At 48.1% G+C, this 23,818-nt stretch overlaps 1 protein-coding gene across 3 annotated transcripts in view; it reads left to right on the top strand.

Moving 5' to 3' along the window:
* The first annotated feature begins 524 nt into the window (after positions 1 to 524).
* LOC100119697 overlaps positions 525 to 23,818 on the top strand; it is a 184,637-nt gene continuing 161,343 nt past the window's right edge. The window contains exon 1 of one of the 3 annotated variants that reach the window (XM_031927209.2): positions 525 to 1,464. The gene's annotated coding sequence lies outside the window, so the exon portion shown is untranslated. Of the gene's footprint in view, positions 1,473 to 23,818 lie in introns of all 3 variants that reach the window. The other 2 variants (XM_031927208.2, XM_008207042.4) reach the window with 2 other exon arrangements.

The following is a 23,818-nucleotide window of genomic DNA, read 5'->3' as shown; positions in this document are numbered from 1 at the left end:
GCTGCGCCGCAAAACGAAGAGGAGTACGTGCGGGGGGATAACACGCTCGAACATCCCCTGTCTGCGGGGGTTGAAAATTTCACGCGACACGCTGCTTCTCGCTTTCGCGAAAAAATAAAGAAGCGCGCAGAGAGAGAGAGAGAGAGAGAGAGAGAGAGAGTCTGGTACGGGGGCAAAAAAGACGCAGAGCCAGCCCGCAAAAAACAGCTATGAGGACAAAAGACAGCAGCGGCGGCAGACGTCCACCCCCGTGTGCAGTAGTAGTGGAGAGAAGACGGCCGGTGGCGCTGCTGTCGGCGCGCACGCACACATAGAAATTTCTCTCTCTCTCTCTCTCTCACGCAAGGCAGCAACCCCCGGAGGGTGGAACGTCCGCGCGGGGTGAACGTACCGTTGGCGCGCGCATGTCTCTCTCTCTCTCTCTTGCTCGGTCGTGCGCACGCATACAGCGGCGGCGGCGCTGGCGCCTAGTCTTCGAGAGTCTCGCTCGCGGGAGAGAGGAGTGCGCGTACGCGCGACGACGAGGACGCGACCGGGGCTCGCGCTCGGCCTCCAGGACACTCAGGCTTGACTCTCGGTGCGGCTACTGCAGCAGTTATTCGAGCGCGTCGTTCGAGCGTCCCAGGAATCGGATCGGCTTGTGCGAGAGGAGGGGGTGGTGGTGCTGCTGCGTGGGGTCGCTCCGCGGGGGCGTGGGTCGATTCTCCCCGACGATTGTTGCTCCGCACGTGCGAAAAACCATGTGTCGTCGGCGACTCACGTGCGTCACACCCTAGGCCATATCGCAGCGTGTCGAGAAGGAGAGCCAGACAGGCCGGCCTTGCGGGATTCCCGGCTGCCGCCGCCGCTTTCGTCTCGCTCTCTCCCTCCCGGTGGAGCTTGTGACGATAAAAAGCCGCCGCCGCCGCCGCCAGCAGTGCCGTACACGTGGCCCGCGACACCCCCATAGCTGCTCTGCACGTCAGACGACAACAAGTGGATCTCGCGCTGCTGCCGTGGCTGTGCTGCAGGTGACGCGATAAAAAGCGAAAGGAGTCGTCGTGCAGCCAGACAAGCCCCGCCCGTCTGTCCGAGTCGTCCTCCACCAGCTGCGCCTACTCCCGATGTAGGCGCTGCGCCCGCTGCAAGCTCTGGTCCGTAGCGACGCTGCGCGCGATCCGGTGAGAGTGACAGTGAAGGTGAAGCACAAGAAGCGAAAGTGGAGTCACGTGGTCTCTGGTGGAACAACAGAGTGCCGCCGATGCTGTGCTGTGAAGTGCGTGTGGTAGAGTGCGCGGGTCTCCCATCGCGAATGAGAGAGAAAGAGAGAGAGGGAAGAAAGCTGCCAGAGGGAACCACACCTTGCTTGCCAGCAGCAGGAGGCTATAGGCTCAGCATGGGATCAGCGTTGACGTAGTCGCGCTCTCTGACGTACACTCGCACTCGCGCGCGCAGCGCGTATACTCAGCGCAGGAGGAGAAGGAGGTGAGAAGGTGAGGGATTAATTGGCCGAATCAGCGCGCATAACGAGGACTGCTGCTGTAGGCTGTGTAGAGCGCAAAACCGAGCCAGCGGGTCACTCTCGCTCCGATTATCCCCGTCGTCGTCCCCGGCGCTTTTTTGCCCTCGCGGCAGAAACTCGACGGAATAATGGGAGGGGGGGGGGGCGGTAAACAGGGATAGCCCGCTCGTTAACGATGTTCCTTTTTGCCATGCACGGCCTGTTTTCGGTGACGATCGGAAAACGATAATTCTCTCTCGAGCTCTTCCAATTATTCCTCGTGGCGCGCGCTCACTCGCCGGACAGATTTTTCCTCGTGAATTAATCAATGAGCGGCACTGATACGCCGTTTTCATTTTCGTAATGTTACGGAGATTATACGTATACATACGAGAGCTTCCGATTAAATTAATTACAAGACCAGAGTCGACCGCTCGAGCGATAGCGGTGTGTGAGCACTATAACGCGTAATTATGCGAGGGATGTGGATCACCGGGACTTAGGCTCTTGTTGGCTGAACTTAAGCCTCGCGTGTTCTACGCGCCCGTCTCGACGTTGTCTGCTCTGCTCTCGTCGAGAGACTTGATGAATCGTCGCGCGACTTTTTTTTCACTCGTGCGGCGTATCGAACCGAAAAGCAATGATGGACAAATCCATATCGATGACACGTATAATACACGGGGAAACCTTCCCTCCGAGCTGTACAATCCTTTGATGAAAGGGGATCCGCCAGAGACTAATTTCTGTAATAAATCTGGCGCCCAACGAGAGTCCCTCTCTCCTTCGAGAAGTCGCGCCGCCTTTAGAAATCAAGCAATGGGAAATTTTTCGGATTCCATTTATTTTCGCGAAATGGATGGAGAGAGAGGATCTCTCGAACCTTTAGCTGAAAATTTCCTCTCGAAAGCTCACTCGCGGAGGATTTTTTCCCCGTGCGAAAGAGGATTCGATGTTAAAATTTATGTTGGATGTCGGGACACGCGGGGGGCGGCAAAAAAAATTGATCGAAGAGCCGCGCCAAAGACTGCCGCGCGTATCGGAGATTTCGAATTCCGATAAACAGGGTTTCTCTTTCATAGAATTTTTTTTTTTCATTAAAAAATTACGACTGGGAATTTCTCATTTCACCGCGGAGAAAATTCATATCAGTTTCAGATATATAATTTTTTCGGTGCTGCTGAAAAAATCGCGTTCGCGAATCCTCGTTGCGAATAGTTCGAACGTTCGGCATTGTATCGCGGATTGATTAGGAGCATAACTGTGCGAGCATGAGCAGGGAGGGCTTTTATAGCTGCGGCATCAATTGCGATTGAAATTATATATATTAGTTTACAGTGCTCGAATTCCGAGACGGATGATGATTCGCCAAAGCCGTGCATCATCGTCGCGACTATTATAGGTACTGTCGTGATTTTACGGGCAACTAAAAATCATCTATGGGGTAGCGTTACCGCTTTATCGCCTATAATACTCACTCTCTATGATGTGACCACTTCGTGATTGCCAATCGCGAAATGGCTTCGATAATATACCGCGTCGGAAGCTCAAAAGCGTATAAGACTTTTCGAAAATTAAGCGTAATGCTGGTATCCTGGAACTTTTAACTGCACCGTTAAATCAAATTCAGAGACGTTATGGGATGCTGTAAATATCTTATAATTCCGCGATCGTTAATTAAATTAACGGCTGCAGCAGCACAATGCCGCGGCTCTAATAAACTTGACTCTAACTAGCCATTCGCGTACAATTCCACAATTAGCAATTCAATTAACTGCATGCGACGCTATATAATCACTGACAAAGTGCATCCGCGTATACGGCAGAAAAAAGCAGCGGGCGCATTTTGCAGATTCCTGCGCGCTCTCTGCAGAATTCTGGAAAAAATATTTTTGGAAAAATGCAGCGCACAGATAGTAGGGAGGATAAAATATGGGACGCGGAAATGCGCATCCGAGTTCTTTGAACGCCGTTGAATCATCTCTCCGAGAATGCAATATTTGTCAAACAATGAAGCTCGAGACTTGCGCTGGTGCGAAACATTAACCCGGCCCCGAAGAAGACCCGTAGACTTTAACGAAAAGCTGCATCAGCACGGCAGACAAATCATCGTCGCTGACAAACGAGCCTCGCGACGAGGCGATAAAAAGCTGCAATTTATTTAAACTATTAATTAAAATTACGCGCTCAAAGGAACGGCGCGACGGCAGTTGCTGTAAATTTGAAAGTACAATGCAACGGGCCAACTGGATTTTACCTTGGTAATTAAGGTCCGCGAGCCGGGCGCGAAAAAAAAAGTGGCGACGGAAAACTCGGCGCATTAATTATACGAGGCAGAGGCGGGAGGCAGAACTTGTTTTGCACTTAAATTGCCATTCATTTGTGTTTTATGCGCAAGCCTTGCCGCTTTTCTTTACATCGAAGCTTCCTGCGGGAAGGTCAAAGCGAGAAGAAGTTTCGACTAGGACTACTTGATAAGCGGCATTGTTCTTTTGACGAGCGAAATTCGTCAATTTAGTCCTCTCTCCACGTCCAGCAACAACGAACCAGCGGCCAATATTGGATAATAAACAGGAAACTTCGTCGAAAAAGCCTCTTCATCAATTTCAATCAGACCAGAGCCGAATTCCTTTCTCTCTTTCTCTCGCGCGCAGTAGTACAGCACAGCGATCAATTATTTTTGCTCTGGCGCCTCATCCGCAGCGATACATAATGTACCGGTAAGCGCGTCGATAACTTCCAGCGCAAATCCGGCTCTGTAAATTGGTGATTCAAAACTTGCGCGCGCGCAACGGTTTCTTGTACGCAAAAGCTCGGCGGTTAATCCAATGCGCGCGGCACTTAGCTATAACAAGCCGCTTTTTACCGCGAGCAAAGTTGCGGGAGCTTAGCGCCGTCTCTGGGGAGCTGCGCTTCGATTCAGTTTATAACTTAATCGCGTGTATTAAGCAGTGGTTGCGGTGCCGCCAGCTTTTTCCGTATGTTCGCTCCTGCGACTGCATCGCTGATTGATGTTGATAGGAATCGGAGCTTGTTTGAACTATTTGTTATCATCGTAAATACCCCCCGATAATAATTACGCATCAGCTCGTCCTAAAGTAAACAAACGAAATCGAGGGATGAAATCGAATCCGTTGACGGATATACCCGTTGCGTGTCACTAACGACAATCAAATTCAGGGAATCGGGGCCATTAGGAAGTCAGGCACAGAGAAGCAAAAGACATTCCTCGAGCGAGTTATCATAATCAGAGTACAGCCACACACAATTGAGCGCGCCGTTGCGTAGATAGCAAGGTTATGCACTCAGAGTGAGTGAGAGATAGAGAGATAGAGACGCGGGGGGAAGAAATAGGGCGTGTTCCCGCAGGTATCCGATCGAACTAGTTCATAGCTGACAGGAGCAAGTCTCTCCCGCATACGAATGTTCCTCCTCTCCGGCCGTTTTAAAGGTGAATCGCGGAGCTATTTTCCCTTCCACTCCACCGAATGCGCCGCTGCCGCATCTCATCCGATAGTTGAAATAGTTTCCCGCCCTCTCCGCACTTGTCAAGTTCACGCCGACTGCTTAATTCGTCTCGTTGTGTAACACACAGCTCGTCCGGCGCAAAGACAATTAAATTTTCCGTAAGCTTCGAGTTCGATCGTCTCGCGAAGACGAAGCTTGAAGCCTTTAAAAATTGTCTTTCGCCGCGGCCTAGAACAGCCACAGCGTTGCACACATGCAAAGCGAGCCGTCATTCACGAATTTCGGACGCTTTCACGCTACACAGCTCTCCGAGCTAGCTCTGTGTGACCTCGTTTCTGGGCAGCACTGGCGCTAGTTGCAGCTCCGCTGGTCGCGCGTCAATGCCGCGTGGCTCAATTTCCTTTGAGCAGCTGCGCCGGGAAATGAAATTGAATAAGATAGCAGCCGCGCTGAAAAGAACAAATTATGTTTGCCCGTGTAATTACTGCCATGGCTGTGCGGATTTTTCTAATGCGCCCGCCTTTTCCGCGCGACTAGATTATGCGCAGTGTACACACATCGCGTATAGGCCTACGTATAATATACCGCTCGCTGGCATTGTTTGTAAATTGCTTGTGCTTTTGTATACGCTCGATACGCAATTTTACCCGTTTAATAGTGCCGCCGCTGAATTAATTCTCCGGGATGCATATAGCGTCGGGGAGTGTATGGAAGCGGAGAATGGAGCCCGGGAGTGGTCTTGATGGAATTTCGGATATTAAATGATATCGAGGTATACGCCGCTCGAAGTGCGTTATAGTGCTCTGTGGAGGGCCGTGAAAATTGTAACGCTGCCGAGAGACTCACTCTCGTTGTTGACGTTGATACGGCTTATTATTACGCCGATCGAGTCGGCTTTCGTCTTTAATATCGCAGCGCCGTCGTATAGTCGAGGATTTTTCGCGAGCAGTGTGTTGGTCCTAGTTTTTCAAGAGCCGTATAGCGTAGGAAAAGTTTCGCGGATACACACACGTGTGAGCAGGCCCGACTCGCTACTTGACCTTCTTTGCCCGCGCGTATAGTGCAGACAACGCGAAAAGTATGCAAATTTGTCCAATTAGTGCGTTCTATTCCAGGAATTTGCGTTTTTTTTACACTCTTTCTCTCACGATCGATAGTGCAAGGGCTTGGAATAATTCCGAACGTTTGACGTTTGCTGTCGTAGGCTATCGGCGTGTCGAAAGCGAGGCATTAAAAAATTCATTGCGGAACGTAAATTTTTGAAATTTAATTAAAATTCATGTTCCCTTGCATTATACGTTACTCTCTCGGGTATGACAACGAAATACACTAATCGTAACAACGCGTCGCTGCAGTATCGGACATAAAAACACAATCACTTTTTCATCAGCTCGGCCGTATTTCACAACTGGCCGATGTTGATCGTTTACTCGACAGGAAAGCATTAAAAACACAGCAAATTAAACATTTTCCGCTCGAATCTCGCTCGAGCAACACCCAACGATAACTCAAAACTGCAAGGTACACACACGCACACACAACGAACAAGCCCTCCGACCAAAATCGAAAAGCTCTCGCCATAAATCGCAATTTTCGCAGCATCTTCAAGACACCTCCCCTTTCCCGTCGTAAAACACAAGGAGGATCGATGTTGGAACAATATTTGCCGAAGACACTTCGGTCGCTGCAGCTGAAAAATAACCGAGCGCGCAGTTGTTTTCCTTTCGGCTGTACATGCCACGTTGATGGTTCATAGCGCTGCGTCCGTTTGCGGTTTCTTGTTCCCCCCGCGGAGGTGCCGGATGGAGAATATAAGGGAGAAAATGAGAGAGAGAGAGAGAGAGAGAGAGAGAGAGAGAAAGAGAGAGAGAGAAAGAGAGAGCAATAAAGCGGGAGATTGATTACTTGAATAGTTCATCAAGCGCCGCTTGCTGATGGGGATTGCTCTTTTTACAATCGAAGATGTTGGCTTATCGGAGCGACGCGCGCTTTGTTAGTCGGGGGGCTGGTAATTTATTTGCGATTGCGAAATGAGTTGGCTCGCGTTGGAATAAATAGGGGCGTCGATTGTTCGCGGGGCATTGATTTGTAACCGCTCGTAAATAATACAGCCGCCCACGCGGTGTTTTAACCGAACCAGTAGTAATGCGCGGAACCGGTCAGACGGGACGGTTCTAGAATTATTTCCTAGAGGATATCTTCCGAAGAGCAGATATTTTCCTCCCAAGTTTCCCGAACTCTCGTCGCGCGAGCTCTTGAGCGAAGTATTTCCAAGTCCATCCGGGAAAGTCAAAATAAAGCCATTAACAAATTCGAGGAAATCCCGAGTCCAAAAGTTTCGGAGTTGATAAAGAAACTCGACGCTGCGCAGTGTGTGTGTATGTGTGCTCGTTTCAAATATTTTAGAGACACGAGTAGGTGAAACTCGCTCGCGCGTGTATAACCCAATCTAACTTTCGCCAATTTCTTAATTTTCTGAATAGATTAGCGCCGCTCACCGCTGCCACCAAAAAAGCGCATCCACTGAAAAGTTTGCCCCGGCCTATCGTGATTTTTTAATCATATTCCTTTCACACAGTTAACGCGCGCTGATCGAATGAAAATTGAGCGTCATAACCATATTCTTCGCTCAGGATATCGGTCATATCCTGTCGGCGAGATCTTGGGCGGGGCTCGCGCGCGAGCTATACACACACACACACACACACACACACACACAAACAGAGGTAGCGAACTCGATTAACGCTCCTGGGGCCGAGGCGACTTAATTACTCCTGTGGAGAGAACGAAAAGTTAAATTTAATCGGTCGTCCTGAAATATAGCGCGAATTCGTTAACCACGCGCTGCTGTAGCTTCGAGTCGTCCTCGTCAACATTGAACTTTCCATTCGTGTGACTTTGAGAAAAGTTTTGAGAATTGATTTTTCTCCCAGCACTTAGAGTCTTTCTCATCGACACTCGTAATGAAACAAAATGAGCAACGTGGGTTAGCATCGGGTGTGCGCAGACATCGCCGTGATCAAACCTTTGACGTTATGCAGACCCTCCGAACCTCGACCAATAACTCGTAGAGAAAATCAAGCCACCATTAAAGCCACACATAGCGCGCGAGCGACTGTGCACCCCAATGCGCAATTTACCGGCGGGTCTAGCCAGTGTTTACCCAGCAATCGGCCAATTACCGCCTCAAGATTCCTCCCTCACTAGACCACTTATTAAACGACAGCCGTACATTAGTATACACATGCATATACACACAGCCTCGTTCGTCAAAGTTCGAAGCTGATCAATAGGGGCTAGCCGGTGAATATCTTAGGAACGACGTCGGGCAACTCGATTGGATTTGGATTACTCGCGAGCGCGAGAGGGAGATCATACAATTGAACGTCCGCGCGCGCTCTCTCTCTCTCTCTCTCTCTTTGTTCGGTTAGTTCGAAAACACGGCTCCGCGCGTGGATGCACGTACGATCGAATCCCTTGAATTTGATTCGTCGGCGCGACGACGCCTCGGCATAAGCGCGGATCGAATATTCCATTTCTCTCTCCCGCTGGCAGAAGCAGCAGCGGCTCCATATTTCGGAAGAGCCTCTGAGAGCCTCGGCTCTCTGCTGAGCAAACAGTGCTTCGAGACAATTCGGGAGAATTTGAATTTTTGCCGGCTACGTTGGTCCTTATCGCAGCCCCTGATAAATTTATATTCCGCGGCGCGCGCTTGGAAATTCAGATGAGAGAGAGACCGGTTACACCGTCGCTCGCTAATAATACCTGTACTTCTTTTTTCCGCCGCGTGACGCCGAATGCCGATAGTTTTTTCCGCGCGCTCGCAGCATAGATAAGGTCGCGCGCGTCTTTGTTCTACGTGCGCCGTCGACGGGATCGGGGATTAAACGCGCCCGACGGGTTATCTATACGTAGGTAAATTTTTCACTTCCGATAGCAGGAGAGAGCTGAAGATGTGGATGAAATTTACGATTACAGCTGGAACTGCCCCCGTCGCGACGCCGGGAGTGTGCGGACTGTCGATAGAGCGGTAAATCAGAAGCGAGCGAGCGACGTCGTATCGGCACTCGACCAGCGAGTCTTTATCCCTTATATTCTCTGCAGAGTGTGCACACACGCGCGCGCGACTTGGGCTAATTTTGTGGAGAATCCGATCGCGGCCTGTGTAATTTCAAAGCCGAGAGTGCACACTGAGTAATTAGAATCCGTGTGATATCACTTAGCGGCTGTTTACCAGCTAACTTCCGGGAAAGCTGCGCCAAATCGGACTGTATTTTCTTTTTCGGCGGAGTTGGAATTTATCAAGGGCACTTTGCGCGGTTCATAAGACATGTTGCTGACTCGCGGGCTTCGTTACGCGTATTATCTTGGCAGGGATCCCAGTCGCGCAGGCTCTATGTTACTCTGCCGCGGTTCGATTCGCCGCTTCGGATCTTCCGCTGAAATTTCATTTCAAGTCCATCGTCGACGTTGTTATTCAGATCGTATAACCAGAGCGTCTTGCTCTTGTTTATATACAACTAATTAAAAACTTTGCAGGCGATTGGCTCGCCAATGTTTTTAATTGTGCGGACGTTCTCTTTGATTGACGACGGAAGAGGTTTGGTTTGCCGATAAGGGAAGATCTCTCCTGCCCCGCGGATGAATTGAAACCAACTTTCTTACAGCGTTTTAAAAAGGCTTCGCCTTTTTGATTAGAGCCTTCGGCTTTACTGCCGAATAAAAACTTTTTACAGCGAATTTATATAAGTTGGGATGAGGTTCCCGGAAGATTTTATCTCGTGCATAAACTTCGAATTCTCCGGTTAATAAGCTTTAATAAAGCTCCGCTGGGCTAAATTTTCAGGATGCAAAATATAAACAAAAAAATTACGAGCATCCAAAATGAAGCTGGAAAATTTGAAATCACCGCGAATTTCCCAGGGCTGCGCGAAAAAAGTACTCTCCTCGGCAAACTACTCTTTTTCTCTCTCTGGCCCGGCGTTCAGTCCGAAAATTGCCAAAACTCAGCGCTTCCCTCCATCGTCGTGCGAAATTCCGCCGAAAAAAGCTCGCTCGCGGAGAGAAGCCTTCCCTCCTCTCCCAGTATATAATTTCTTCCGAGAGTGGCCACTTCCCTCTACGAATAATTCGCGGCTGCATCGGGGCGGCTCTTGCTGATTAAGCAGGCAGCTTCGGCGAAGGAAAAATTTCGCGCTCGGACGGAAATTAAAAGAAAAGGATAATAAAAGAGGCGCGCGAGAGGCGGATGGATCCCATGATTGCCGGTGTGGCTTGTGAAAAAGGGCGAAGGGAGTTTCTTTATGGTGAGTCGGACGCGCTGGCCTGGCAATTATGCAGGCGCGAAATGCGTTTAGGTGATTGCGCGCCGCGCGCTAATTAATACGCTGGATGTTAAGCTTGTTTAAAACGTGGGCTTATCACGCAAGCTGTAATTACGTATCTCGCGGTATTCTAACTTTGTTCGCTGTAGATTTTTAACCAAGCCAAGAATTTTCCCCCGAGAAGTCAACAATGCGTAGAACTATCACCTCGAAATCAAAACGAAAACAAGAAAAATCGGCGGCCAAAGAACGTTTGTCTAGCTCTATCGTTTGATAAGCCAATGTATATGTATATCCGCAGACGAAGCTCCAAGTGCAGTACACACCGAGAGAGAGAGAGAGAGAGAGAGAGAGAGAGAGAGAGAGAGAGAGAGAGATGAGCGAAATAGTCGCCGGGAGAGATAGAGCGAGTGAGTGGAAAGGAGAGAAGTTTGCCGGGCCCAGCGCCACGCCGTTCTAACGCACGTTCTAATTAACTCTCATTGTTAGTTAGTCAGTCAGTTGGCTCGTAGCTAATTAGCAAGTGGCAGCGGGGGTGAATAGAGGAAGATAGCGCGCGTCGCACGGGCGTGGCCGATTTTATACACGCAAGCTTCTACGCCCGCCGAGCTCTTATTTTGAGAGTCATCCCCGTCTTCTCGTTTTCTTGTTACTCGCATCGTTTGCGAATCTATTTAATATCATCATCAACTCGTCGGATGTACTTAAAGCCTCGTATCTAAAATGCGATGATTTACCGATGGCGATCCTGCCCCCGTGTTATTTTTTACTCCGGTCTAGCGCGGCTAAAAGTTTTCCGGAGAAAAGCGCGCCGACACCGAGCGTTTACTTATTCCAGGCCGCTAGGAAGAGGGTAAACTATATATTTACGAGGCTTTGATGCAAGTTTCGTAATTGCTTTGGGTTAACTAACGCTCTGCCGGTATAGCTGCATGTTTTAGCACGCAGCTGGGCGTGCGCTGTATACCTGTAGGGTTTATCGGCTGCGCGTATAATCGGTGTCGAAAGAAATTCAAAAGTCGAGAGCTGCTTTTTCAATTAGCGCACTTTGACGCTCTCTCGCTTATTAAACGAAAACACGCTGCTGCTGATGCAGTTAATCAGTGTCTGAGCAGGACTGTTTGAAAGTTTATCGAAACTATGTCGTTATTTCGAGTATTAGTGCGTTATCTTTTTTTTTTTTTTTTTTTTGCTGATCGAACTGAAACAAACTATTCGCTGACGTTTTGCAGTTGCGTGCCTGCATCGTATTTCGAAAATAGTCGTCGTTGAGTAATTGATGGTCGGGGCATCCTATAAAATGCATGTAATTTACAATGCACGAATCAAACGAGAATTAATGACAGTGTTAATCAGGAAGTCGATACAAAATATATGATTTACTTTGAAGTTAAATAAGCGTTTAATCATTTGTTAGCACGTATTGTAATTATAATTTATTCGTTTGAATTTCAATTTCCGATGTCATGTCATTCCATTTTCATGATCGTCATACGCACAAAAGTAATTTAAAAAAAAACCTCCTTTGAAAGGACAACACCACAGTAGCAGTAGGAGCAGAAACGAAGAAAGCGCATAAAAATTTACAGTCGAGAATCTACACGCGATGAAACGCGAGATGCCGCAAAGCTCATCTCTCAGCAAAATTCGCAGGCATCCGGTTTTACAAAGCTCGTGTCCGCGCGCGTCCGCGTCGCCCCTTTGTACGCACTTCGCTCCGCTTCCAGCAATTAAATTTCATAGCTACCCTCTCGATGCCCGCTAGACTCTTTTCTCAGTCGAGGCATAAAGAGACATGGTGAGTGAGCTTTTCTCCCCGACCGCAAAAGCTACGAAAATCACTTTTGAATTGAAGTACGCTACTTTGTCCGTTTTGATGAATCCCTCCTCCTCCTTTTTTTTTAATTAGAAAAGGCTGACCGATACGCAAAAAAGCGAAACTTGACATAGCGAGTAGATTTTTATGCAAAAAAAAAATTAGTGCATACAAACTCTCAGGGGCGGAAATTTTCCGAGCAAGAATAATTATTCGGAATTCATATACCGTACACATAATGCGAGATTTATTCATGATTGATAATTCAATGAGCATTGTTTCTCTCTGCATAATCGACAAAATAACTCTCCAGGAAGTAATACTATTTGACATTGTTGAATTTACCAAAAATCCTACAATAATCAAATTCATTCAATTTGTTATAAATGAAAAAACCTCAATATTCAGAAAATCAGGCTCCCTATTGTAATCCTCCGAAAACATAACTTTCTAGTCCCGTCAGATTTCCCGACTCATGCCGTTCAGCGGGTGGAAGTCCTTATTTAGCACAATCGTTTGCCACACCCACAGAGACGATGAAAAAAGGCTGCACTTCCGAAGAGTCGTCGGGGCGGTTCGCCGCTCGCACTCAAAGCCAAACTGATCAGCCGAAAATAAAAAGCAAACGCGCTGCGGTGGCCGTTAAACCTTTCACGAGCTCTACGCGTACACCCACACGCGCACAGATCTAGTCGCGAAGTAAAAAGCCGAATCAATATTGAATTTGTACGTGGCTCGACAAGCCGCGCCCCGCTGTCGAATAAACGGACGACATTTTAAAGCTCCCCGTGACCTAGTTTCATCACTTATTAACCGTCAAAACACACACCGCCGCAGGTGAATGTGTGTGTTTCTACATCGATATAGTGTACAAACAGACGGACTATATATGTGGGGCTTGTGTGCATTATCGGGGGAAAGTTTCGCTAGACGCAAGATTTCCAGTTTCTGTTTCCACTTTGTGCCGTAGCTTTACTCCCCCGCGATATCTGTCTGCCTGTGCTTTGAGCCCCCGGCTCGAGGAATCTTTCGAGGGAGGCGAGGCTGTGCTTTGCTCGCAGTCGGCCTCTTTGAGAGCAGCGTATTGTCCGTTGATGAGGCGGATTTTTTCTTTTTCTCTATCTCGCTCCTTTTTGTGTTTGTTTCGCGTCTGATGATGTTTGCGAGTTATTGCGATTGGCGGCTCTGTGCGAGAAATTTCTCCGTTGATTTATGTAATGAATATACATTCGAAAGAGAGAGAGAGAGAGAGAGAGAGAGAGAGAGCGGCGTTGCTGGACTGCTGCTCGATTCTTCGCATGATATTAGATATGCGCGCGCGTGTATCGGAATAATTGAAGTACGCACGCATCCAGCGTTCGATTTTTCATTTCCGCGCGAATTCCGGCTCTGCATTAACATTCGAGCATTTGATATTGGAGCGCCGCTGCTGCAGCGGTCATTTGAATTCTGATGATAAGCTCTGAAACTTCCTCTAAAATATACACCTACTTTTATGCTAAATTCCCCCCGGCATGGATACGTATGTATTATTCAAATGGAACACGTGGCCCATGTGCGGTTCGAAACCATGTGTTAAAAATTTGATTTTCAAAGTCTCCGCCAAGCCGATTTGGTCAATCTTTTTCATGCGCTTCGTTCTTTGTAAAAGACTCTGTTGTAATCGCACGCTTTAATTTCAAGCAACATGACATAGTTAGCGTGATGTACTGCCAAAAGCTAACAACTCGTACCGAAATTATGTCGTCGGATTCGTTAGCGAAATTAACATTGTGTTACACGGTGCGGTTAAATAAACTCTCTTGCTCTCTAAATGCATGTCTGACCAGTGACAGTTATCTTCTACTTCGACGCGCGTATTCTCGTCACGTAACTTGCTGAACTTTTTAAGCTCTTAAACCGCCTAGGAAGATTAAACTTTTTTGTTCTTAATTTCGTACTTTTTACCGCGGCTCCTCTATTGCACTAGTTATACCGCTGCAATTACGTTGACAGCCCAATTAAAAGTACGTAATTGTCGCCATAATCAACGATCAGCACATCCACACAATGCGAAAGCGCACTGCAGAGAGAAGGAGGAAAAATAATTAAACCCTGATTCCACTAAGACGAATCTCCCCTCTTTACACGGACAAAATGCGTACGCGGTTTCGAAAACTATATAGTCCCTCCTAGCTATATTAGCCGACACGGTCAAGCAGCACCGCAAAACCATTTCTCCCCCAGACCAATCCCCCTTCAGCCGCAAGTTACAATCCCCATATCGACTGCTGTTACTGCTGCTGCTGCAACCTTTCGCGTATAAGCCAGTGGCAGAGGCAGGCTCTTCTTCGCTGCAGCAGCAGCAGCCCCAGATCCGTCAGCGACAAAACCGAATTACGCGTAATTGGGGCTTGACAGGAGGCTATGCTTCCTCGCGGGCTTGCAAGCTCTCCCTCTTGCTCTCTCTCTCTCTCTCTCTCTCTCTCTCTCTCTCTCGCGCGCGCGCTCGCCACACCCTGCCGTTAGCGGAACATCGATCGAGCAGAGCTTGCAGCTATTGGATGCATGTGCCGATGCCACCTGTGTCCGTATGAGCGTGTCTCGACGATTGCTGCTGCGCTATCTCTGACCTTGGCGTTTAGGCCGACTGCAGATGTTGCGTGCTGAGCTGCGTCGAGCTACGACAGTCATTTCCCCCGAGCGAACCGAGCTTGAGATAAAAATTTCAGCTAAACTCCGGGGGAGAGAAAAAGTCCGCTGGAACAATAATAGAGTTTCGTTAAAAACTATAAATGCAAAGGAAGCTCGCGCGGCTGAGTTCAATTTGAATATTAAATTCTTATGGCAAGTTCTTTCGTATTTTTAGTAGTAACCGAAAGAAGTTTGCGAGGGAGTTAGCAAACAATTCGGATCTGCTTTAACCCGCGTGGTCTTGTTTCCAGGACACGCTTTACATATGTTCGCGAAATCTCCGCGAGAAATTAGTTTTTAGTAAGTATTTAGTTAGTTTTTAGTAAGTATCTTATATACAGCCGCCTCAGGGCCTGCGGAAATCCTCGAGCACACATACCGAATGTTTACGGGATAAGGTAGCGTTTTGCGCGTTGTTTTGACTTTTTTATCGGCAAACTTCCCACGGGGCCTGCGGAAAGTTTTAATTCCCAACATCGGCGATGTATCTCACACGCGCGTGGACGAGGGCGAAAAGGCAATTAATCGCATCGTAATTTATTCATAGAGACTTCATATTACACGAGAATTTTCCAACCGATCGCTACAGTGACGAACTGGATTACCCCGTTGTATTTATGCTTCGAAAATCAAGCGGCGGACGAGATTAATCAGCATCATGGATTCGAAGAACTCGCGAAGCTCGATATTTATTCAGCGCTCCGTTATCGCGGATAAACAGGCCGTTCGAAAATCCGAAATGCAGTGCCGATGGAGCGAGGAAATCTCATTCGAAAAACAAGTGTTACACCGCAGCTGCGGCGGCGGAAGTGCGTAAAAAAGTCCAATCTCTTAAAATCGTTTACAACCCCGAATCGACTGCGTCGCTTTTTCGAAAAAAAGCCTCTCTCTCTCCCGCACGCTCGCGAAACGACTCTTCCCTCGCGTTTATGTCCGCTCTTTCTCGCTCTCGGGGGCGAGAGAAAAAAGCTCTGGCGCGTGAAACATCGAAGTGTCCCGATTGATTATGCTCGGCTGTGCAGCCGGTGCTTTTACGCCGCGTAAACGACTGTGTTTCCCGTGCTTGTTAAGCTTTATTGGCCACGTGCGGACGCGGCGAAATGGAAACGAGCTGACCGTCTACTGTTTTTTCTCGAGCAGTAGGGATTGTCGTCGTCGTCGGCGCTTTAATCATTCTAATTGGCGTATATGTTTTTACCGAGCCGGGTGTGTAACGACTTGCGCGCGCATGTGGCCTTTTTGCGGGCTGCTCGTGTAAGCAGCAGGTACACAGGGATAGAGATAGAGGTCGTGGGATAGTTTTGAAGTAGGTATTAAATGCTCGTTAAAAGTTGGTCTAATTAGAAGCTTTCATCGCGGAATGTTTTACAAGGTCGAAACTGCGATACCCGCCGCGCGTTTTGCGCGCCAAAGTTGCAAGGCTTAATTATGATCTAATTTGCGAAACTAATAATTGTGGCGCTACGTGATTGTTTACGCCACGGATGCCACACTTACAAAGCGAGCGCAGTAGTGAAATCCAGGTCCGGTCAGACGTGATTTACAATTGTGGCGCCCACGGCGCGGGCGCTATCATTCACTCGCGGCGGCAAAATACGATTGACGTTTTTCGAACGCTCGCAGTAGAAAAAAAATACGGCCCCCTTTATTTTATTGAGTAAGGGAGGGAGAGAGAATGGAAAATTCTCTCGAAAACACGCGCTCGAATGGAAAAAAAGTCCTCCCCTCCCCGAAAGAGTCCAAATGAAATTTCCCACAATAAACCCGTTCCGCCACAAAGAAAGCCACGTCGAGCGACTTACCTTTATCTCCTCGGCTCCTTGCATAAATCGCAGCTCTCTGATCCCCCGAAGATCCCTCTCGGTGAAAAAAGGGCAAAAAAGCTCCCAACAAAAGGCACACGTACGCCCCGGGCTTATTAAGCGCTCGGCGATTATCGTTGACACTGTAAATCCCGTCGGATAAGCTCGCTCGCTCGATCCGCGATTAGACAGTAGAACGCATCGTTCGCCGGCATTTCTGGCCGAGTTCGATTCAATTTGGCGCCCGCGCGCGAGAGTCGTGCCCACTGCAGTTTGTATTACGCGGGATTTCGATCGCGCGCGGTGTACCTACGCGTCGGATCGTGACGGGCAAAAATTCGACTGTGGCGTTCGATATTTCAAAGTCGCAGCAATGATTGTGGCACGGCAACCCGTAATAGCGATTACGAGAGCTTCAACTCTAAACTGCTGTTCTAATGTAAGCTTGCGGTACGTCTTGATAGCTATCCGACGATTCGAGCGTATACGTTAACTACCGCGCTGCGCGGAATGTTTCCTGCTCTCGCATAATAGTTCTATGGCTATGGAGAGAAACTCTCTCTCGGGTTATAACAGTTAGCAATAAGTGCGCCTACGCGCGCTCGGAAGGCGGAAAATTTGACAAAAACCGCGCGACAAAGGAGAAGCGAAGCAATTTTCCGGCTAGTGAAAGGACGTTTTACATTATACACGCGTCGCGCGAGCTCCCGAGCCGGAATTAAATATGGATTTTCAATTACAAAGTTTTCTCACGAATACGGAAGCAGCGTTCGAACGAGGTATAAGTCGCCGATATAATTTCTCGGCGCGAGGACTGGGAGATTTATTGTACTTAAAGCGCCGGCTGCTCTCTCGGATAATTTAATATTCCAGCGCGCGGCAGTCCATTTGCCCTGGGCTGCCGCAGCAGCGCCGTCTTATCCCGAAGTCCCTAATTGTCAGAGATTATCGTGAATACATTCGCCTGGATCCGGATAACTCAAATATGGAACTATCGGGATCTTGGCCGGAGGGTTGCTATAGGTTACACAGCCGAGAGATAGAGGATGGATTCGCTGCATGACCCCGGGATATCCGGATTCCTCTTCCCCGAGCGAGTCACAGACTGCAGAGAAGTTTGCGCGGAGCGCGGATTAATTGCCTTTTAATTCGCGATGTTTCAAGCGAGCTAGTTCGCTTAAAATGTGTAAAAATTGTCGATGGACGTGCGCGTTCGCTTCATTCGCGACGGAATCCAAATTTCGCCCGGATTAAATTCCTCTCGCATGAAAAGATCCTCATCGAGTTTTCACATTCACTCGAAAATCCTTCAGGTGCTTCAATTTGCAAATGCGAGTATGGTATAGCTGCAGCAAGCGAACGGAAATCCGGGATAAAAAAACATTTTGAAACCAGTTCTACCCGACTAATTAAAACATATCATCTATAACGAGCTTGCAGCGTATGAATTCGTCGAGAGGCTCCCCGATATATCCCTTCTCGATTTCCCGCACGGCGGCCTTTATTTTACGCCAAGGAAAGTGTTTACTTCAAAGCGACTGCATGCATTATGCATTTCCGTCAATAGCCCGGCGGAGCCGCGTCCTTTTATTAAGTATGCTAATGCGCACATATTGATTCACTCTCTCTATCTCTCCGGCAAGCGCAGCACCGGAGGGAATCCCTTTCGCGTGAGCGCCAGCCCGACGCCCACTTTTATTATGGTTTTTCGTATCGACGCCCCCCTTTTTTCCAGAGCTGCACGCTTTTATAGTCCTTTGGTTCGAAGTCGCGCGCGGCTTCTTATCTGACGCAACATTACGTTAATGGATGTTTATTCGCCAAGGGAGAGCCTGTCTCGGAATGTATATTTCCGCGCTTCCGACTGGGGAGATGGACTCGCTGTTGCTGCATTTTTATTTATGCTCCGCGTAATGCCTGATGCAATCTCGACGTGACGTCGCCGCAGAGCTAAGTTTGTTTGAGAAGAGGAGGCGATTTACTCTCTTTTCTCGCTTTTCGTTCTGTCGTCGGGTGTAAAAGTATACGGATTCGAATTATTTAGCTAGGCTGCGCGCAACAATCGATTAATTAACACAATGTGTATAATTTGAATTACGCCGTTTCCAGCACACGCTTCGATTATGTATTCGCAAACAGTTGCACGGCGCCGAGCTTTACCGGAAAAGCCGCTGCTGCCGCCGTCAAATCGAATGCAGCTCCCTCTGCGCAACTAATTTTTAATACAGCTGCTGCACTTGACGTGCTCCGCGCACCTATTATGTTTTCGAAAAACACCAACTCCCGGTGGGTAATAAGCTTGCAAATATCATCTTCGAAAGGCCGCTTCATTTTAATTTCCCCCGAAAATTGGGTCATCGGTCAATCCGCGCCGCGCATAAACGCGATTCAGCAACGTCCGATAGCCCGTAAAACGAAGTTCCGTATAAAATATGGTTGATATCTAAAACGCGCGAGCTTTCGAAATTTTCCGGCGTAGGTATAATAATATTCCACCTAGCGCGGAATACATACATCCGGTCTTTATAACATCCGGTAAATAGTTGTTGTTACACAGCTCCCGCGAGGAACTTTTCGGAAGGCAGAGCACGGCAGTAATCTTTTATGTTCGTTGTTTGATACCTAAGACTACGTGCAGAGCGAGCTTGAACTTCCGTATAAGCTTCGGCATTTCACGACTACTCCCGCGCCGTGAAACTTTCAAACGGCTCGTCCTTTTGTGTTCAGCTCAAGTAAAATCTTCGAACTGCGCGAGGCTTTATTTAATTGAAAACAATCGAGCTTGTCGTCGAATTTTGAAATAATGATATATCAGCCGCACGCGCGCGTGTGTATTCATAATCGTCGAAAAATTCCCGAAACGAGGCCCTGATTCAATTACACTCTATTCAATTTCTCAATTCAATTACACCGTGAAAGCCGAAGCTTTCGCGGTGATCGACAAGCGTCGCGCTTTTAATAATGACGACACGACGACGCCTCGTTATTAATGCGTTAGATCGTCGCTTGCGCGCAGTCGGTCTGCTGCGGCGTTGATGAGAAAGAATTCGCACGGCACAGCGTAATTAATGAACCGATCGGGGAAGTAGTTGGCAGAGAAGCGAACACGACAACTACTTTTCGCTCGATCTCGGCTATCCGCTAACTCTCTTTTATTTATCCCGGGGATGGAGCGACTCGATGGACGACCGATAATTACTTTTTTCTACTCTCCGCGGTGCTCATCCTCTCTCTCTCTCTCTCTCTCTCTCTCTCTCTCTCTCTCTCTCTCTCTCTCTCTCTCTCTCTTTTTCTCGGCGTAATAACTTATTTTCTCCGCCGGAGCTTTTCTTCATTTCGGCGGGCTGCTATGCTTTTCGCTGGAGGCCAGAGAGGAGTGGCGAGTTTCGCTCCTAATTTACGCCGAGCGCGCTTATCGCGCCTCATTTCGGGCTGCTTCTGCCGCTGCCGCTCTCCTGGATGAAAAGAGAAAAAGCTGGACGCGCTTTGTGTACAGCAGCGGTGGTGGAAAATGATGGCGCGATATTGAGTTTCTCAGACGACGATGGGCTTCTTCGCGGCAGAGGGAAGGAGTTTATATTGTTGATCGTTTCGCTGCTAGGGAAAGTGGAAGCGTCATCGTGAGATTGAATTAGTTGACCGAGTTCTTCTCCTTCCTCGCGATCCATCATCCTTTGTGTCCTTCGAGAGCCTCGTGCGAAGTGAATATGCCATTTCTATAGGAACAAATTAAAGCGTCGGACTCGTTCCACCGCGCGTATACTGCAAACGAGAAAAATACAAGCTAGCATAGCTGCGGCTGGAGGCGAAAACGTCGCACAGAGGCAAGTTTCAACAATCAAAAATAATTATATCCCACCAAGTCCCATCATCATTTTCTCTCTCTCTCTCTCTCTCTCTCTCTCTCTCTCCCAAATCGCAATTCATCGCAGCAGGCACGTTCCGCTGCAGCACCTCCCTTACAAATTCTCGCGCGTCGATTTAGCGCGCCCCTAAACTTTCGCCCGTATAAAATGACGCGCCGCGAAATCCGCCTCCTATTTTCATAATACCGCGACGACGACTACTGCTTGGTGAAACGAACAATGCCGGCGCGACTCGTAATTTCGTTGGTCCCTGCGCGAAACGTCTTTGAACTTCTCGAGAGACCGCATCAAACCGGAAAAACTTTCTCGCGGAATAAGAGTCGAGAAACGACGCGCTGAATAACAAAAATCCGAGCGAGATGGCGAGATGACGTCTTCTTACTGCTTGGAATATGGGACGGCTGGGCGTAACGACAGAGGCTGATTATATTTGAAGAATTAGGAGATCGAAGCGAGTGACGCGTCGGAAAATTGAATCGAGATCGAAGTTTGGAGAAAAAGCTGCAGCCTCGTAATGATTAGTTGCTCTAACTTCTAAGCTTGTTCCGCAAAGTTGCCAGGTATGAGTTTGCCAAGTTGTAACTAACGCTGGTCAGGAGTTTAACGCGTCGAAAGTCGATACTCCGCGTTGTGTGTCCAGTTCTGCTAATTCCGTCATCGTTCGTTTGCCCAACGCGGCTGATGAGCGCTAGTATAATTAAAAAGCTCGGCGCAGAATTGTTTGAAAAGCTGCGAAGCGTTTTAATAACGAAAGAAGAATTTCTCCGAGTAATTAAAAGGAGTACTTTAAGCCACGCAACTAAAGCAACAAACACGCTTCCTGACGATGCATTCCTGGAATTCACGCGCGCACGTACCGCGCACATCACACGTCTGGGGCTTTAATTAAAGTGAATGCATTATAGTGTAAGAGTCATTGCAAAATTAGCAAAATTAACAAATCGGGGCTTATGGCATCCAGTGCGCGAGCTTTTGTCAAGCACTTAGCTCTCTAACGATCGCGTGTCGCGCAGTTTTTAATTAAACCGTTTGACGCAACAGCAACAGCGGCGATTGTTGCGAGGTTTGTTAGCCGCGAGCTTCTCCCTGCAGCTCTCTCTCTCGCAGATATAAACTCCACCGCGAAATTGAGATTGAGAGATATCCCTGCGCGAGTCGAAGTTTCGGGTTACGCCTTGCGCGCACAGAATCTGCATGAAGTTAAGCAAAGGCGCTGCAGGTTAACTCCTCCCTGTTCTGCAGCCGAGCGCAACGATCGCGCGCATTCATCATCGCCTCTATCTCTTGGTCTCGAGCTGCAGTTTCGACTAATTCAAAACGAGGGAAACTCGCTCTCGTCCGTTGCGCGATAAAAGACGAAAAAGCAAGGCAAAACTTCCAGTCCGGTCTACTCCACTCGCTTTTGTGTTTTTCAGTCGGTCGTATATGTGTATGTACGGGCAGAGCGTTAATTGCGACTTTAGAAGGGAAAACAATGCCGCGACGTTTATGCGCTGCGACGCTTTAAAATTTTCATTGTGTGACACACAGGGAGACGAGCGAGACGAGTATATGCGGGGGAGGGAAGGAGAGAGAGGGAGAGACGGTCCGGAAGATTCCGGGGGTACCGCCCCGCTCGATCCCCCACTCGCAAGGAATTTTACGAGCGGAGGTAATTCCGTACAGCGACGAGAGAGCGTTAAATTATAGGGATTGTTTTTTAAATGATTGACGAGCTTTTAAGATGGACTTTATGGGCGCGAAGTTTTCGTGTTAAAAAATACGCCCGCAGCTCGTCGAGCTTTGGAGGTGAAAAACTTTTCTTTTTCTTAATACACACCGTAAATAAAAAATATAATACGCTGGTTTGCATAACCGACAAGACAAATAAAGTCGGCGGATATAGAACACAGAATAAAATGCTAGTGCGACGCGATCGCCGCCCGAGTTTGCTTTAGTGAGCAGCGGCGGGAGAAGAAGCGAACTTTAGCGTTTGGCGTTAATGCCTTTTTAAAGTTGTAAAAACAGTCGTGCTCTTTCTCCCTCGCCTTTCTGCAATGAATTTCAAGAAAGTGCTCGAAAAATATATAGTGCTCGAGTGTTTTTCAAGTCGATATAAAGTACCGCACCGCGGAAACTCGAGAGAATGAGCTGCGGGAGTCCCTTTTTCGAAGAGAGTATAGTTTGTTATTTTAACCGCGGCACGACACCGCAAAGATTTTAAGAGGATTCCAGGTAATTCGACGTCTTATATACGCACCAGCTCTCGAGCTTTTTCTCGAGTATCAATCGCGAGCTTTCGTATATCGTAAATTGAAATAACGCGAATTGCGCCTGCCTCTATACCGCGAATCTTTACGTCTGAAAAAAGCTCTCCATTTGTATTCCGCGGCCGCGACGATAGTGAGCGCGAAAACTCGGCTAACGGCTTCTACAACCGTAATAAAAGTATTGATTAAACTCGCTTTGCGGTTCTTCCGCAGACGCGCGCAGATAAGCCTCTCTCGAAAAAGACTTTTCTATATAAAGAACTTTTTATCTCGAGTTTGCGATCGTCAACGAAAATAAAAATCTCTCTTCAATTATTTTTTTCCCTGCGCGCGCGAAAGCTCCAATTACGCCGTAGTATAATGAACTATCAAGCGGGGGCTGCATCCCACTTTTCGTTGAATATAACCACACCGAGAGGACCGGCTTTGTTGCGTTGGAGGACGACTTTTTTACAATTACAGCGTCCATCGATGTTCAACCAATGAAGTTATTAGTCTCCTATTTCGGCAATGTAGCGATCCGCACAACGACTCTACGGAACGATTGTTAATTATTCCTATATCAATTCTCCGAGCCGAGCATAGCGGAATCAGGCGTTCGTGCCCAGACGTCGTAACGGTTGCCAAGGGTTAAGGTGCGCTTGGCATCTATAGGGTCGTATATTATAAAGCCTCGATATAATACGGTACATAGTAGTCCTCCTCCCCCAAGGCTCTATACCCCGCGCCGCAAATTTCAATCGCACAAAGAGAGACTTTATCGCGCGACACGAGACCGGAAGGAGAAGGTTAATTGAAAATTCGGAAAGCAATTAAACTGTGCGCGCGCGCTCGGCAACAAGAGAACGGAGAGAGAGAGAAGAGTTTTAATTTGAATGTTAAACGAGTTTTCGAAAAGTCACCTATTTTCCCGTCCTCATAACTTTCCCTGTCGATAGGTTCGGCCCGCAGTAGAGAGAGAGAGAGAGAGAGAGAGAGAGAGAGTAAGTTATTGGATCGCCTTGGAAAAAATTTTAATATAGAAACGTTAATGAAAATACGTTTTTCCCGCTCTACAGCTGTGCACCTGTAGAGATAGAGTCGCAGCGAGAGAATTTATTAGACTTGACGCGATCTCATGATTCCGCGCGCGAGCTTTTTGCC

The sequence above is a fragment of the Nasonia vitripennis genome, chromosome 3, assembly GCF_009193385.2.
Source record: "Nasonia vitripennis strain AsymCx chromosome 3, Nvit_psr_1.1, whole genome shotgun sequence".
Classification (NCBI taxonomy): Eukaryota; Metazoa; Arthropoda; class Insecta; order Hymenoptera; family Pteromalidae; genus Nasonia; species Nasonia vitripennis.
This window is presented reverse-complemented; position numbering and strand designations above follow the sequence as displayed.